At 39.0% G+C, this 16,263-nt stretch overlaps 1 protein-coding gene and 1 long non-coding RNA gene across 2 annotated transcripts in view; one reads left to right on the top strand and one right to left on the bottom strand.

Annotated features, from left to right (window-relative positions):
* Positions 1-5,451: 5,451 nt before the first annotated feature.
* LOC148044334 (uncharacterized) lies at positions 5,452-8,667 on the bottom strand. Its single transcript, XR_015697462.1, has 2 exons — positions 8,314-8,667; positions 5,452-5,712 (listed from the first exon to the last, which is right to left on the bottom strand). It is a non-coding gene; the product is annotated as an uncharacterized LOC148044334 (long non-coding RNA).
* Positions 8,668-8,778: 111 nt separating this feature from the next.
* SLC7A1 (solute carrier family 7 member 1) overlaps positions 8,779-16,263 on the top strand; it is a 47,713-nt gene continuing 40,228 nt past the window's right edge. The window contains exon 1 of the mRNA XM_014061718.2: positions 8,779-9,090. The gene's annotated coding sequence lies outside the window, so the exon portion shown is untranslated. The remainder of the gene's footprint in view (positions 9,091-16,263) is intronic.

The raw sequence follows: 16,263 nt of genomic DNA, 5'->3' as shown, positions 1-16,263 counted from the left end.
GAAAAAAAAAACTCCAGGGGTGTTCAAACTTGACAGCTTTAAGACTTGTAGACTTCAACTCCCAGAATTCCTCCTCTCACTCTTCATCTTGATGATGTGCAGATGGGTGGGGGAGGGAGCTGTATCCGGTTCTAAATGGCACTGTAGATTTGTGGAACCTCTTCTATAGAAGAGGTTAGAACTGGCAGGAACCCACCCCTGATCATGATGCACTGTGATCTTCTTGTGCCAGAAATAGACATGTTGGGACGTCAGGTCAACATATGTATTATAAACCTGGGTGGAGCACGCAACACATTTTCTCCCGAGAGAGTTTTCTTGAAGACTTCTTTGTCCTGATTTTATAGCGAAGATAAATTTTTGTTCATTACTTTTTGTAACTAAGTCTGAACTTGCTTTCCTTAATTCTTTTAATTATATATGCTGAATTAACATGCACTGTGTCAGGGCCCTATCCATTTGACATTCTGCCCTCGAACCTGGTTTGTGTGCCTGACTAAGAGAAGAAATTGACAGATTAATCTGTTTTCTTTCAACTGATAGGATTTGGATGATGCCACTTGTTGCTACTGGCTCTGCTAAATTTTGGTATTGCTCAAAGAACACGCGCATTCTGTTTCAGGACTATTCTACTTGCTCCTGAACCATTGATCTGATTGAAATGACAACTAGATGTTGAAACGTTGACTACTGGAAGACTTACTACCGATCTATTCTACCCAACATAAATTGCTTATTTTAGCACTAGTTTATTCTGTTGGTCCTGTGATATTTCATTTTTATCTGCACAGCTTACATTTTTATATCCCTCTGAGTTGCTAGTATAGCGTGCATGATTCAGAAATGATAATCTGTTCATATCAGTTACTTTTTTAATAGTGCACAAGTATTATTTGAAATATTGTATCTGAATACATATGAAGTCTGATCACAGAAGACTAGGTTCATGAAGCTTTATTTTATTTATTTATAACATGTTTTGGTTCTACCTTTATTATTATTTTTAAATAAGTCAAGGAAGTGAACATACATACTTCCTCCTACTTTCACCACAACAAGCCAGGGAGGTAGGTTGCACTGAGAAAATCACTGGCACAGAGTCACCAGCTGGCTTTCATGCCTAAAATGGGACTAAGGTGGGACTTTATTGGGCACTATGCAATAAAATGAAATTCAATGATGAAAAGTGTAAGGTTCTACATTTAGGCAACAAAAATGAAATGCACAGGTACAGTATAGGTGGTCCCTTGCTCAAACCCTTCAGGCTTTCGGCAAAGCCGTCAAGACCTGGCTGTTCCGGCAGGCCTGGGGCTGATGAGTTCCCAGCCCCACTCGAATTGTTGTGACTGTTGTGAGTTTTTTAAATCTGTTCTTTGTAATTTGTTTCTCGTCTTGTTTGTTCTTGCATTGTTCCCTTCCCCTTGGTTTGTTAGCCGCCCTGAGTCCCTCTGGGAATAGGGCGGCATACAAGTTTAATAAACCAAACCAAACCAAACCAAACCAAACCAAACCAAACCAAACCAAACCAAACCAAACCAAACCAAACCAAACCAAACCAAACCAAACCAAACCAAACCAAACCAATAGTAGTAACTGTGAGAGGAATCTTGGAGTCCTAGTGGACAACCATTTAAATATGAGCCAGCAGTGTGCAGCAGCTGCCAAAAAAGCCAACACAGTTCTAGGCTGCATAAATAGAGGGATAGAATAAAGATCACGTGAAGTGTTAATACCACTTTATAATGCCTTGGTAAGGCCACACTTGGAATACTGCATTCAGTTTTGGTTGCCACGATGTAGAAAAGATGTGGAGACTCTAAAAAGAGTGCAGAGAAGAGCAACAAAGATGATTAGGGGACTGGAAACTAAAACATATGAAGAAGGGTTCCAGGAACTGGGTATGTCTAGTTTAATGAAAAGAAGGACTAGGGGAGACATGATAGCAGTGTTCCAATATCTCAGGGGTTGCCACAAAGAAGAGGGAGTCAAGCTATTTTCCAAAGCACCCTGAGGGTAGAACAAGAAGCAATGGGTGGAAACTAATCAAGGAGAGAAGCAACTTAGAACTGAGGAGAAATATCCTGACTGTTAGAACAATTAATCAGTGGAACAGTTTGCCTCCAGAAGTTGTGAATGCCCCAACACTGGAAGTCTTTAAGATAGCCATTTGTCTGGAATGGTATAGGGTTTCCTGCCTAGGCAGGGGGTTGGACTAGAAGACCTCCAAGGTCCCTTCCAACACTGCTATTGTATTGTATAGAGAATTCAAGAGTCTCCTGATTTTAAGACAGCATCTTAATGACTAACCCCAACTGGCTAATCTATGATTCTCCAGTTTACTGGCCAGAAAATACTGGGAGTCTAAACTGACATCTTAAAATATCCAAGGTTAAGAAACATTGGCTTAGAGCAGTGATGGCAAATCTTTTCGGCACCAAGTGCCCAAATCAAAATGCAAGCACACGTCTTTGAGTGCCCAAATGGGAATGTGCGCATGCGCTGGAGCATCAGAAACCCAATGACCAGATGGACAGCATGCATGTGCATGCTGGAAACCAGAAGAACAGCTGGAGATGGCGCGCATGCCCAGAGAGGATGCTCTCCGTGCCACATCTGGCATCCATGCAGTAGGTTCGCCAACATGGGCTTAGAGTATGCTATTAAGGAAGAAAAAAATTATGTAAAGGTAATTGTCAGAAGCAATTTCAATGTTTATAAATAATTTGATGAATCACCACTTGGGTATGGTGGAAGAGAATTTTAGAATTTAATATTGCTCTCACTGATTTTTTTTTAGTATATTTTTTTTTGTTTTCTTCTTTTCAAACGATTATGTGCATTTAAGTATGACATGGTTATAAATATTACAGCTTAGAGTTTTTGCAGTAGTACTGTTTTTCAAGACGATACAAGGGTTTTAATTTTATATATTAAATTAATTTATCAATGAAATAATAAATGCTAATTTTATAGCAATTTAAAATTCTCTGTGTATTTATTGATATTTTATTTTCTATGCACAGGGTCCTTTCTCATTTTCCTTTTTTTCTTAATCATTTATTTCGTTCCTTAAACGTTTTAAATACTTGGTGTTTTGGTAAAGCCAGGGTCAAGGTTATTACTGACGCATGAAAGAGCAATGTTGAGAAAGGAAAACAAAATGATGTTTAGCTGCACTATGGGACAGCTATATCAGTTAGATAGAGGTTGTATCTGCAGAAGTGAAGATAAACGACATTTTACAAAATATTTGTCACTGCTTCTTTTTAATGCAGATGTTTAGGCAGGTGGTATTGTAGTTGTTCTGGGGGCCCCAAACATACCAGACTCCAACCTCTTTATAATCTCTATCTGACATAGGTATAAACAACAATGAAAACAATGTTCAAATTGTAGCTGTTAAGTTTGAAGTTACAATAGAAGAGAATATACATAGCTCAGGGTTGAACTGTGGCGTCTTTGGGGCATTGAGGACTACAAAGTTTGAACTTAGTTTGAAGTTATTGTTTAATGAAGTGTGGAAATTCTATAGCTACCAATATCTTATTTTTCTTTACTTCTCAAAGAAGAATAACTGTAATAACCCAGTTCTAATTTTATTGGTTAGGAATTCTTTTTTGATTTGATGATGTTCTACTTCATCTTTTCTGCATAATTTGGATGTCTATCTGCCTGCTGGCTGCCCAGAGTTGTTGAGAGTTGGGCATCATACAAGTTTAATTATAGATGAGAAAGTAAAACTAACAAACAGAATGGAGACTGCACCCCTTCCTCTTTTCCTTCCATCTTGACCAAGATAAAATTTTTGACCTCAAGCTCACATCTTCATATCTTTGCCTAATCCTATTAGAGCCAAATTGACCCCCCTGCTCCCCACCAAGAAAGCCCCTCTAAATCTGAAAGACTAAGAATAGACAAAGAATAGAAACCTCCTCACCAGTAAATAGTAAAATCCAAGGGCAGCTCTTACAGGAGAATGGGAACCTAGAAAACCCCCAACATTCAGCCTAATGACATCACCATTTCATCTCCTTTAATAAGAAACTTCCCCAACTTTGATATTATCTGGAAAGGCCCATTTTGCCTAACAATAGGCATTCCTGTTATTTACACACCCACACCCACACCCCATCTTAGATATTAATATACCACCAAGGACCTGCCCAGTTCCCCCCAAACTGGCCAGCCAATCAGATCCCTAAGAATGTAGGGCAGCCCCCAGCTTCTTGGCTTTCACATGATAACTTGCTTTATATAGTTTAAAGTGTCAGGCGTACAGTTTCTAATACCAATCACAAAACATATGGACTTTTTCTTTTTGTAAAAAGGAGGATTCCTACTCCATTGGTAGGACAGAGTTTAATAGAAATAAGGTTCTTTTCTGGAAGCACTCAGCCCTTTAACTATGTTTAACTATGTTTCTACTGATGAAAGAAATGTCCTTCTGGCTCCAAGTGGGGAAAAAGACACTGGAGACTGCTTCGAAAGATGGTTTATTGTTGGATAGGGCCTCATGGCTTGAGCCCTGAACAGAAAAGGTGATCACATGCTTCAATATTGGTGGAGAAGAAAAGAGCTGAGGGAGGGGCTTGCTAGGCTTTTTATAACCTGTTCAGTCCCACCTCTCTGTTTCCTGTTCCTATGTAAGAAATGTATTCTGATTGGTTGTCAGATTCCCATGGGGCCATGCAGGGGCAACTCTCTAGGCTGTGTTTTGAATCCAGGTTTGGTTGAGTTCTCAGATGCCATGTGGTCAGTTGGGGCCAATATCATCATGCTTTCCTGTAGCTGAAGTGGAAAAGTCTTTATTATGTAAATTGGACTAGCTTGGCCTTCTTAATGGCCCATTAACAAGGTGGGGATGGGCAAGAAGCTACAGGCAGCTATTCTGTTTTTTAAAACATGTTTCTTTCTTTTCATATCCAGAGAAATATTCTGCCTTTTCAATATTTCCTAGGATATTTCATTTTTCTGGGAGAGGGCTGGGTGATAACTTCCTACACTACAAACACAAAAACATGAATCTACAATTACATTCAACACACACACATACACACACATCAAACTACTGATAGTTTTAGCTTCTAAAACTATAAAACATGTAATTAAAAAATCCAGTGGAATTGAAATATGCAAACCACAAGAAGATGGCATCTTTTAAAATTTCAGAATAATTATATTTGGAAAATTAAAATACTCTAATGTGGGTACCACATAGAATTATCTGAAAAGAATCTTCCATGGGAAGCTGGATATCACTAAGCAAACCATCTTTCCTTCTTGTTGCTACTGTCCAAGTTTCTGATGTGGAAAATGCAGATGTAGATGACCAAAAGTATTTGTAGTAGCTCATTGTCCAGGATTCTTCTGAAGGATAAATTATATTGTTGGAAGAAATGTCCTTCTGGGTTCAGTTCCAAGTGGGGGGGAAAAGACATTGGAAACATAGAGGCTGATTGGAAAGATGTTTTAATGGTGGAGAGGGCCACATGGTTTGAGGTCCTGTGGGAAAGGGTGATATCATGCTTCCAGATGTTGGGTGAATAAGAGACTGAGATGCTGAAAGTCCCTGGTTTTATTTCCTCTCTGGCCTTTGATCTTGAGCTTGTATTCTGATTGGTTGTCAGACTCCCATGGAGCCATGCAGGGGGAACTCTGTAGGCTGTGTTTTGAGTCCAAGTTGGGGTTGTGCATTGCTTCTTCCCAGGTGCCCTGTGGTGAGATGAGTAAAGAGTTAATACTATCATGCCTTAATCCCATCACCCGGAGCTGAAGGGGGAAATCTTTGTTATGTAAAATAGATTGGCTCGGGCCTTTTAATGGCCCATTGGCAAAGGTGAGGGTGAATTTGTTTCCTGCCTAAAAACATGTTTCTTCATTTCTTATTCAGGGAAATATAATATTCTGCCTTCTCAATATTTCCCATGATATTTCATTTTTCTAGGAGAAGGGTGGGTTTTAATTTCCTACAATATTAAGTAAACAATAAGAATGCACTCGTATACTGTTGCTCTTTTTTCTTTTTTTTCTCTTTTCCTTTTATTTTCCTTTTTTTTTCATTTTTTTTAATTTTAGTGTAAAATATAAATTGAATAGATTAATGAATAGTAGAAATACACCAAAGTGAGGAGTAGAGGGAAAGAAGAGGGAGAAGTAAAGAGCGAGTGAGAGGGGAATGTAAGGAGGGTGAGATGGAGGGAAGGGGAGAAAGGAATGTCTGAGGGGGAAGGGAAGTAGAAGAGGGGAATGTTGGAGGGGAGAAATGAAAGTTGGAGGGGGAGAAGAAAGGGTGTATGGAGGATTGAAGTGCTATGTTGGTTTTCCATGGTGGAAGATGAGTTGTGTTTATTGCTTTTTTTAAATGCACAGTATATAAGTGATTGTATAAAATGAAAATGAAATAAAACAGTTTTCAACAAATATTAAGTAAATATTTAAATGATAAATGATGAAATTGGTATATAGGTGAGACTGAAGCTCTGTGAAGTTCTCTTCTTTCTGAAAGCTCTTCTACCAAAGCTTAGGCTGAATAGCAAATTCATACAGAAGCAGCTTTATAAGAATAAAATACCCTCCTTGAATCACAAATAAAATGGGTGGTGGTGGTGGTGGATCACCTGAGGTCTATAAACCCACATTTTTTGTTTATTTACAATATTTATATAGCTGCTTGTCTCACCAAGAAATTGTTCCTCTCTGATTAATTGTTAATAACTGGTGGCATGATTTTCTACAAATAAGAAACAACCCAAAATGGGACATATGCCATAAAATTGGTTTGATGTGGTTAAAAATAAATTCTGCCAACAAAATCCAGAAAATTTTGGTCTGTCCCTAGGTATGCTGCTTATCCATTTTGCATTATTTCATCGTTTGTGTTTATTTTCCCCAAATAAGTGGAATGGAAGGTTGCCTTTGCTAAAACATTCTGCTGAATATGAATTCATTAATATTTTAGCACAAAAATCTTCCAAACATCCTGATACTTACTTCAATTGATGTTTTTTAAAAAATCTTCCTCATTTACCCCCCCCCCCCAAATCTCCATTGGGGTTGGGTGGCTAATAAACCTATGATAATTGTAATTATAGAATGTGGGTGATAATTCCAAGTGAAATAATATTCCATGTTGACAGTGATACATATGGTATTCTTATAGGATTATTCTGCACAGGCCAGTTTTAATGCATGCCATCTACATTAACAGAGTTGGTGCTAAATGGCCATACTTAGCTGTGAAAGCCTTCACTGCATTCGGGAAACACTGCTAAGTAAGTGATGCAATCCAGACAGAGGATTGCCATGCACTTCCTTGCTAGCCTGACTGCATTCAAGCAATATGAAAGGTTTTTTAAAAAAAAAAACAACAACACTTAAATTAAGCTAAAAGAAGCTAAAAAGAAACTTTCGAGGTCTGTAAGTGAAATCTGAGTACGCCATCCATACAATTTAACCATGTTTACATTCTGAGTGCACAGCGGTTCTCGGTTCTCGTTTGAAATACCGTAGCTCTTTGGACTGAAGCTTTGTCTCTGCGTACGCTACCAGGAAAAAACACAACAGCAGCATACCGAGAAAAACACAAAAACATGCAGCACCCAAAACAGTTTGTTACATCTTTCAAGTGCCACCTGAACCTTTGTTATGTCAGATCCAGACATTGATAGAAATGTTTTGTGCTCTACAGAGCACCTGCCAAACGTTGAAATTCAACTTTTACATTAAAAGGAGTTTTGTTCCTGTTTTAACATGTTCTTGTTCCTGCTTTACCTGTGCATCTTGAAATATGTTCCATTGAACTTAAAAGGGATTTCCTCCGAAAAGTGATTATTATAGATTAAGGAATTAACTTGTTGCCCTTTATTAATTTGCCATTTTTTCCCCAGATTTTTAATTTTATTATGACTGCATACCCTTTGTCTGGATTTGTTTCCGTGATCCTAGATAACTACCTAAGTCATTTAGTAAACTCTAATTCAGTTAGACATAGGTCAGAGAAATGCACACTCATACTTACAGAAGAGCCGTTCAAAAGATTTTTTTAAAATTAATAAATTAGGAGTGCCTTCCAGTTTGGGTACATTAAAAGGAGCACATCGGAATATATTTTAAAGGATTTTCCTTTGCTCAAACGAATGGACAAAACATTCAAGGTTTGGGGTCATAAGAAGTGGAGATGCACGGAATCCTGCCTTTGCCTCGGCGGGGATTATGGGAGTTGAAGTCCGAAACAATTGGGAGAACTCCGGGCTGGGAGAAAACTTAACGCCGTTTCCCCCCCCCCCAACTCCCCATCCAGCTGTTCTTTCTCACCACGGAGAAAGCCCGGCCTCATCGGAAGCTCTCCAAATGACGCCGCTCGAGAATTAAAGAGGGAAAAGGCGCTCGGCTTTTGAAGTGGCTTCCGCCGCGCCTTTAAGGAGAGACAATTGCCAGCGCGTGCGAGCGAGCGAGCGAGGGAGGCCCAAGGACAGCCGGGTGCTCTCCTGGCCTTGCCCACAGCCACACCTTTAGGCGGGAATTGGTGGCGGCTGTCGCGCGTGTCGGAGCCCCACCCGGGGTTTGTAGCCGCGTGGGCGCGCTCAGGGGCGACACTCGGCCGTTGAGGCGGGGGGTTTCCCCCGGCACGCGCGGCTCCTTCAGTTTTTTCCACGACCGCCCGACGCTTTTGTCTTTCCCCGCGACGGGGGAAAAAAAAGCCGGGGGTGGGGAAAGAGGGAGGACGGAACTGAGGGGTTGTTACGAGCAACCATCCCCTCTGCGCCCTTTTTTTTTCAATCTCTCTCTCCGCCCTTCCCAACCCCTAGGCAGCTTCTTTTTGTGTGTGTATGTGCCTGTGTTGTTATAATTGCTCTCCCCTCCTTTCATTCACGACAGTCGAGAGGGAGGAGTCACTATAAGCAGCGGGAGCGGTTTGTAAGCGTGTCCTCTGTGAGCCTTTTTTTGCCTTTCCACCCGGCGCTGCCACCCCGGCAGGTCCCGCTTCGCTTCCCAACTCCGGCTCCTCTCCAGCGGTCCCTTTTCTTTCCCCCTTTTTCTTCTCTCTTTTAAACCGGCTGTAGTAGAAACATCCCCGGCAGACAAGCTTAGGTGAGTAGCCGATGGCGCCCTGGCAAGGTCCCCCCCCCCCTTTGCTCTGCCCTTCCTTTCTCCTCTGCCATCTCCCGAGTGGGGATGGCTTTCCAGCCTGGCTGTGAGATGCCCTGAATGAGAGATCGCGGGTCGGGGAGCGGGAGGAGAGGAAGGGGGGGGGGGAGAAGAAGCCAGACCACGCTGCTTTCTCCCGTGAGCCTGGCGGTGGGTCGTAAAGACGGATACTCTTCCAAGCAGTTTTCCCCCGAGCGGTTGGGACCGATCGACGTGTACTTCGGCGCCTAGCCACATGCCAGGCTGGGAGTCCATTTTGCGAGAGAAGCGTGTTGCATGATGCAATGTTGATAGCTATGGGCGATGTGGAGGAGGGCGGAAGCATGCGCCCTGCCTTAGGTAAATCGTGGCTGCCCAACGGATCCTCTTCCCGTTTTCCTCTCTCCTCCCGACCTTCCCAGGGCGCTTTCCAGGCGATCCCTTTCCAGGCTCAGATCCCAGGCGCTGAAGCGGCTAAGCTTACTGGGTTTAAGGGATGACAGAAGTCCTTCCTTAAATGGTCCTTTTTTGGGATTGTGCAGGGGGGGAGGCGACGGTACTTTATAGTGACTCATCACTTAAAATCCAACAACTGGACCCTTTCAGCCTTAATTTGACTCGGGTCGGTTTCGGTTCGGGATATTCCCCCTGATGCAGCTGTAACTTACGAATTAAATAAAATGTTCTGCGTTTATTTCGGGTTAAAGAAGCTCGTGTTTGCCTTACTATTCTATGGAAAGAGTATAGGGAGTTTGCTCAGTGTATCTCCTTCATAGTTGTTTTATGAATCGAGGTTTTATTTTTTCTGCCTCCTTCCTCTTGTGTTCTATGAATGGGACACAAAACAATTACTCTAAAAACAGTATATATTTCCTAGCCAAATTACACACAAATTTCCAAAACTGGTTTCCATATCATGTCTCTTGTGTCCTGCTTCCTGTAGTAAAAAAATTGACTTTGAAAGGAATGATGACTCCTTTGCTTAAGTTTGCCCAGGAAGTTAGATTGTTACTTCACATATCAAGAGATCTTTCCTGCTACCCATCATAGCTGCCCTCAACATAAACAGCTGTAGTAACTACCATAAGATAAAAGATACTATCCTGTCTCTTTATTAATATGAGGGTGAACTGCCTATGCCCCCATCTTTTCTGCTCCCTGACCATATTGCTGAGTTGACTTTAATTTTTTATTAAATAATTTTGTACAGTAATAAAACCGTACAGATTTAAAGAAAAATAATAGATAAAAATCCAGAACAAATGAATAAACAGAAAAAGTAAATAAAAGGAGAAAGAAACAGAGAAAATATATAAAGAATCTGTTTCTGATCTTTATAGCAGTTAAAAATATATTTGTCCTCTATCTTCCCTCTTTTAAGGTTACATCATAATTCCCTCCCAATATCTGACTCATCAAATCTATAAGTCACCAGTTCATTTTTTCCATTTTCAGCAAAAAGTCCATAAAGGATTTCCAATCACTAATAAATGTACTTGTTATCTTCTCAATCAAGAAGTTCATTTTGCATTTTGGCAAACACTACCATATTTATTAACTATTCCTTCATGGTGGATATTTCAGAATATTTCCATCTTTGTGCATATAGCAGCCTTGCTACAGCTGTCATATACAAAATCAATCGTCCATGAGACTGTTATGCTGCTGTGTTTTAATATGCTGTTATTTTGTGGCATGCAATAGATTGAAACCCTCAGGTAAGTCCTAAAGTAAGCTTCACCCAGCTTTAAAAAAAATACAGAAGGCCATTGTCACTGGACAGGAGATAGCAAGACTCATGTTAGATGTCTGCAACCACGAATTTCAACAGCAATCATTGTCCTGGTGACCCTCCACTGATTCTGGCTACATGAGCCACATTTGGACATGAAAACATGTTTGCACACTTGTGAGACTGATCTTTCATGAACCACTTGGGAGTACTTAGGTTTCAAATGATTCAGATGGCTGTAGGCTGTCCGGTCTTTCTAGATTTAGTCGTGGCTGGATGGCTGGCTAATGATTCCATTTTTTTTGTAACGGGGAGAGGAAATTAAAATTCTATGGAGGTTGGAGCTATTAAAGTTATAGGAGAAGAAATTTTGTTTCACTCACTTTCTGTTACTCTTGGGTTGGCTGTGTGGTGGAAGATAAAAAGGGAGAAGAGAGGATATGCCAGAAGTGTCCCATGTTGAAATTACCCGACTCTTGTATCTTTGAAGATTGGCAGAGAGTATTAATTTCTAAGTAATGCTCTTCCTTGGGTGTGGGTCACACAAGGGTTATGGTTATGGTGAGGGAATTGTATACCACTCATTACAGTTGGAGCAGTCTGTAAGATATGTAAAATCATATCTGTAATATGATTTATCATATATATCATATGTCTGTAAGATATGTAAAATCAGATCAAGTAGGTTTACTCAACAGCAAACTGATTGCAAGCTTTTCTGGCTAGCCATGAACCATTTATTTTGCACAAATCAAAACATTGCACAAAATGCTAGTTCAAAGTAGTTAGGTTTTTGTTTTGGATCCTCAAGAGGTCATCATTTTTCAGATTTGCACACAACAGCCTGCAATCCATTGTTAGGACTTTAAAATATTTTTTAAGGTGTGATAGGAAGATGGAAATGTGCAACCCAAACAGGTAACAACAGGTTATGCATACTACTATGTCTGAACCCTGCCAGTGAAATGAACTGACATTAAAGTTTTGTCATTCCTTGATTGACTTTATTTAATTTTGAAACTGAAGGGAAGAAAAAGATAAGTAAGGTGAAATAAATAAAGAGTGAAACTAACACATGTGTGAACTGGTATAAATGAATCCAGACTTTGATGCTTTTATTACTTCTGCAATTATGATTTTGTAATTATAGTGTAATTATCTGAAAACAAGCTCCTAGCTTTGTTTATGCTTGCCTTTTGAAGTATTTTCTCTATTGTTAGGACTAATTCATGCTTTTTGTCATTTATGGAATTAATGTACAGTAGTACATTATAGTTTTAATTGCAGTTTCATTGATCTCATATAAAGCATAGACTATGATGCAAAATTGCTGCAATTGTCACCTACTGAGTTATATTGATCATACCTAAAGGTGAGCTTCCTGTTACTATTGAGAAATATGTGCACTCTACACAGGAATAATCAAACTTTCATTTATTTGGCGTTAGTATGGATGTGCTCCCAGGTAGAAAGTAGGAGAACAAAAGTAAAATAAAACAGAAAATTGAATGATGCTTTGGCAGTATGCACGCACAAGCATGCAGCTACATTAGAATTTTTGAAATGATTTGGTAGGAGAAACAACATTGCTGCTTCCTAAGCTTTGGTGCCTTAGGCCAGGGCCTATTCATCCTTTGTCTAAAGTTTTTTTCTGAACAGCTGTTATGACATACAATGACACTTTCAATATTCGAGCATAAAATTTCCCCCTTCTGTTTGGACAGAATGAACTGTAACAAGATAAACTGAAATTGTATTTTTCATTTTCTTTGTAATTAGCTTCTTAGTATTTTTTTGGAAATGATTTTTGGAATACATAATTAGCTACCTGCAATGGTTCTTGCTGTATAAAACTGAATGAATGCATCTTATTGCAATTTGCTGTCCTATTCTACTTATCTATTTTTCATTATGCCTTAATTCCTTTGAAAAGTGCTTTCTTCCTTTCTTTATGGAAATCACTTGTATGCCTTCTTAATAAGTACAAAATTAAAATAGAAAAGATATATCTTTTCACTTGCTATAATTTGTAGCATTAATGTTCCTCTATCTAGTGAACTTGTTAATTTGTATCCTTATGCTCATGTGTGGAAATGATCCCAGCTGCATGATTTCCTGACCATATACTGGTAGTGACTTTGTGCCCTTTATTACTTTTAGTACAGATATCAGTTGTGACATTCTTTGGTTTAGACTATTACATTACAAGACATATGGTCCAAAATAGGTTATTTAGATTACAAACTTTAACTGAGCAATTTCTACTATATCAGGTCTATACTTCATCAACTGTAGTAGCTTCCAGTCCATTACCACACCCATTTTAAATGCTAGTTTTAACCTGTAATGGTATGCAAAGTACAGCATATTAAAAGAGGGTGCCAAGCTGGTATTTGACCTGTGTGAGTGGCTTTAAGATTCACCCATATCTTTTATATATGCCAATTTGAAGGTAATCCTTTTAGATTAACTGATGATGTGATGAGTTGTCAGGTAGGTATTTATAGTTATCAACTGTTCCACAGAAATAATGTTTAATTTAACTGACACCAGTTTCACTGGAATAAAATCATAATTCCCTTTTATTAAATTCTGCAGGTTTTTTTTATTATGGACTAGATTTGAAAGTTTAACAGCTTATCCTGGGCATTCTTACATAATTACTAGCAAGGATAATGTACTCAAGCACAAAATAGTAAAGCAGCTCTTACACCTTCTTGCTTCCTTTAACTCAGTGTTTCTCAACCTTGGTGACTTTAAGTCCTGTGGACGTCAACTCCCAGAATCCCCCAGCCAGCACTGCTTTAACTGAAGCTGTCTTACCAGTTCGGTTTGTTTTTGTCTTTTTATTAGACAGATGGGCATACTTTCAAACAAAGCTGTGGGCCTCAGCCATTGGCCTTAAGAAAATGATTTCCCAATAGGAATATAAAAAACTCCCAATAGCATCTAAAACATGCTTCCTTTCCTTTAAAATATATACCGGTATATAGAAAAAGTACCAGGTCAGGCATGAATCCTGGTGAGCATCAAAGGAGGTGTCATATCGGAACCATACTATTAAGTGAATAGACCACCTAAAGTTTGTGTGGGATCGACCAAGAAAAATAGTTTAGACATTTTAGCCTAGTCTAATTTGACCCCAATCAAGCTTGTACTCTGGTGCTATATTCCGGGACAATAAACTTTGCTTTGAACTTTCCGTGTTTGTAGCTTCAGATAGAAAAAGTAGTCCGCAGTCTTCTCTAATGTCGAGTCTTCCAGACATGCTTGGAGCTTCCAGAATGCCTGAGAATTCTGCAGGGTATTTCAGGAAGCAATAATAGTGGAGATGGTGACACATTGATGCTTTAAAAACTATAGAGGGATGGTATATTAAGATTTATACACATACTAATTGGTTTCTCAAAGCACCAGAGCAAAATTATTCAAGTATGATGGTTATTGACTTGCACTTAGAATAGACATCAAGACTAAGGATATGGAAGATGTTTGGGCCCATGAATTGTAGCAATTCTGATAGTATTCTGTTTCAGGGGAGGTACATGTCACCCCATGGTTTTTCACCATTGGCAAGTGATGTGCCAATGTCAACAGTTGGGTTCAGGCTATAGAGTTTTCAGGATAAGTGCTTAAGCTGTTTTTGTTCAGTTGTGCCAAAGAATAGTTTTATCTCGGGAAGAGTGGAGTAAAAGAAATAATGACTACTGGGTAAATTCCGAGAATATAATAATGACGTAATTGAGCCTTTCAGAGTTTATATACAGGTTGCAGTTCTGTGTGGAGACAAGAAGATTGAGGGAAGATATGGTATCAGTGCTCAGATGCATAAAAAGATGCTCAGGAACTAATGCCATCAAGTCTAGGACCAGAAAAAAGTACAAATTGCAGCTGCCTGAATCTTGTCAAATGTAAGGAAAAACTACATTATCATAAGATCTGTACAGCTGTTGAACTATCTATAGATTGCTCATTACAATTGTTTCCCATCTCTGAAGGTTTTTATGAAAATGTTAGGCGACCACTACATCTCAAGGAGAGTTTAATTGGTTTCCCTTTTCATTATAGATGGTTGTACTATAATTATTAAATTTGTTCTTTGATTCCACACTTCATTCTAGTTTTCATTGGTACGCAAAAGGTTTCAGATTTAATCCTAGTCATTTTCAATTGAGAGCCGCTATCAATTGGGGCAAACTCTCTTGAGCTGAATGAATGACTGCATAGCTTCCTGTGTTCTCGTAAACCAGCCTCCTCTAATTTGGATGCCTGCCTGATATTTGGACATTAATTCCAAAAGTTCTCTAGCCAGCAATTTTTTTTGTTAATTCTGAGAATTAGTCCGCATATTTGGACACCACAGTTGGGAAGGCTGTCATCAGTAATAAAAACCCTTAACTCTTTAGGTTTATATTGCACACCTTTTTCCTTGTTTCATTCAAATTTCAGCATTAGCTTTGCTTATCACTGTGTAATCAATAAGTTAACTAGCCATAGCTTTAAATTAGAACTTTTCTTTGACTGTGGTCTAATACAGTCCATTGATTTAAAGCTATTATTGTTCAGCTAATAGCAGCTGGCATAACTAATTAAAGTTATAAAAAAGGAGTTTTTCTTGATATATTGGTATATAGTTTTTGTAGAGTATATGTTCATGCTGGCATATTGTGTATAAATTTGTAATGTATGTTTCTGGCTTTATAACCTTCAGTTGTAGCTTGCTACTAATCTCAGTGTCTCTCAGTAGAGAATTTGGGTGTGTTGGCAATGCTTCCTTCCTGAACCTTGTAAAGATAGAGCATGTTTTTAGTTGAAGCATGATTCCATATGTTGTGAGGTAGACAGAAACTCTGAAAAGTTCCAGGATTGGTGTTCTCCCCCTGAAAAATGAATTAATGTATGATCTTCCAGGCTGGCAGACAAGAGTCCCTCGCAATTACTATTTTTGGATGTTTGCTGCATTAAAAAAAAAGCTTGTCAACTGCTAGAACAGTTTTTGCCAACATTTAAGAACCTCAGCCCTTTAGTGTAAAGAAAGTAAAATATCCATTGCAAAATGAAACGAAACGGAGAATGAAATCATCCTCAGAAGATGTACTCCTTTGCTTATTATAAAAGCTGTTGATGTGCGATCTGTGAACATACATACATACATACATACATACATACATACATACATACATACGTTACACCATATGATTTGCAAACTTTCTAACCTTTTTAACAGAAGTGATTGCATACTTTTCCAAAACATTTCAAGTCCATTTGGGATGTGTAAAACACACTTAGATAATGCAATGAATCTATGACTTGCAGTATCTGGTTAATGTTACCAGTGTTCCCTGTCGCAGAGAAAGTTTTTTACAACTCTTCATTCACAGACTATGCCTTCAGAGTTCAGATTT

This window comes from Thamnophis sirtalis, unplaced genomic scaffold (assembly GCF_051295495.1).
Source record: "Thamnophis sirtalis isolate CommonGarterSnake01/CBP01778 unplaced genomic scaffold, rThaSir2_p1.2 scaffold_8, whole genome shotgun sequence".
NCBI lineage: Eukaryota > Metazoa > Chordata > Lepidosauria > Squamata > Natricidae > Thamnophis > Thamnophis sirtalis.
Note: the sequence above shows the minus strand (reverse complement) of the source record. Positions and strands in the feature narration are given on the sequence as shown.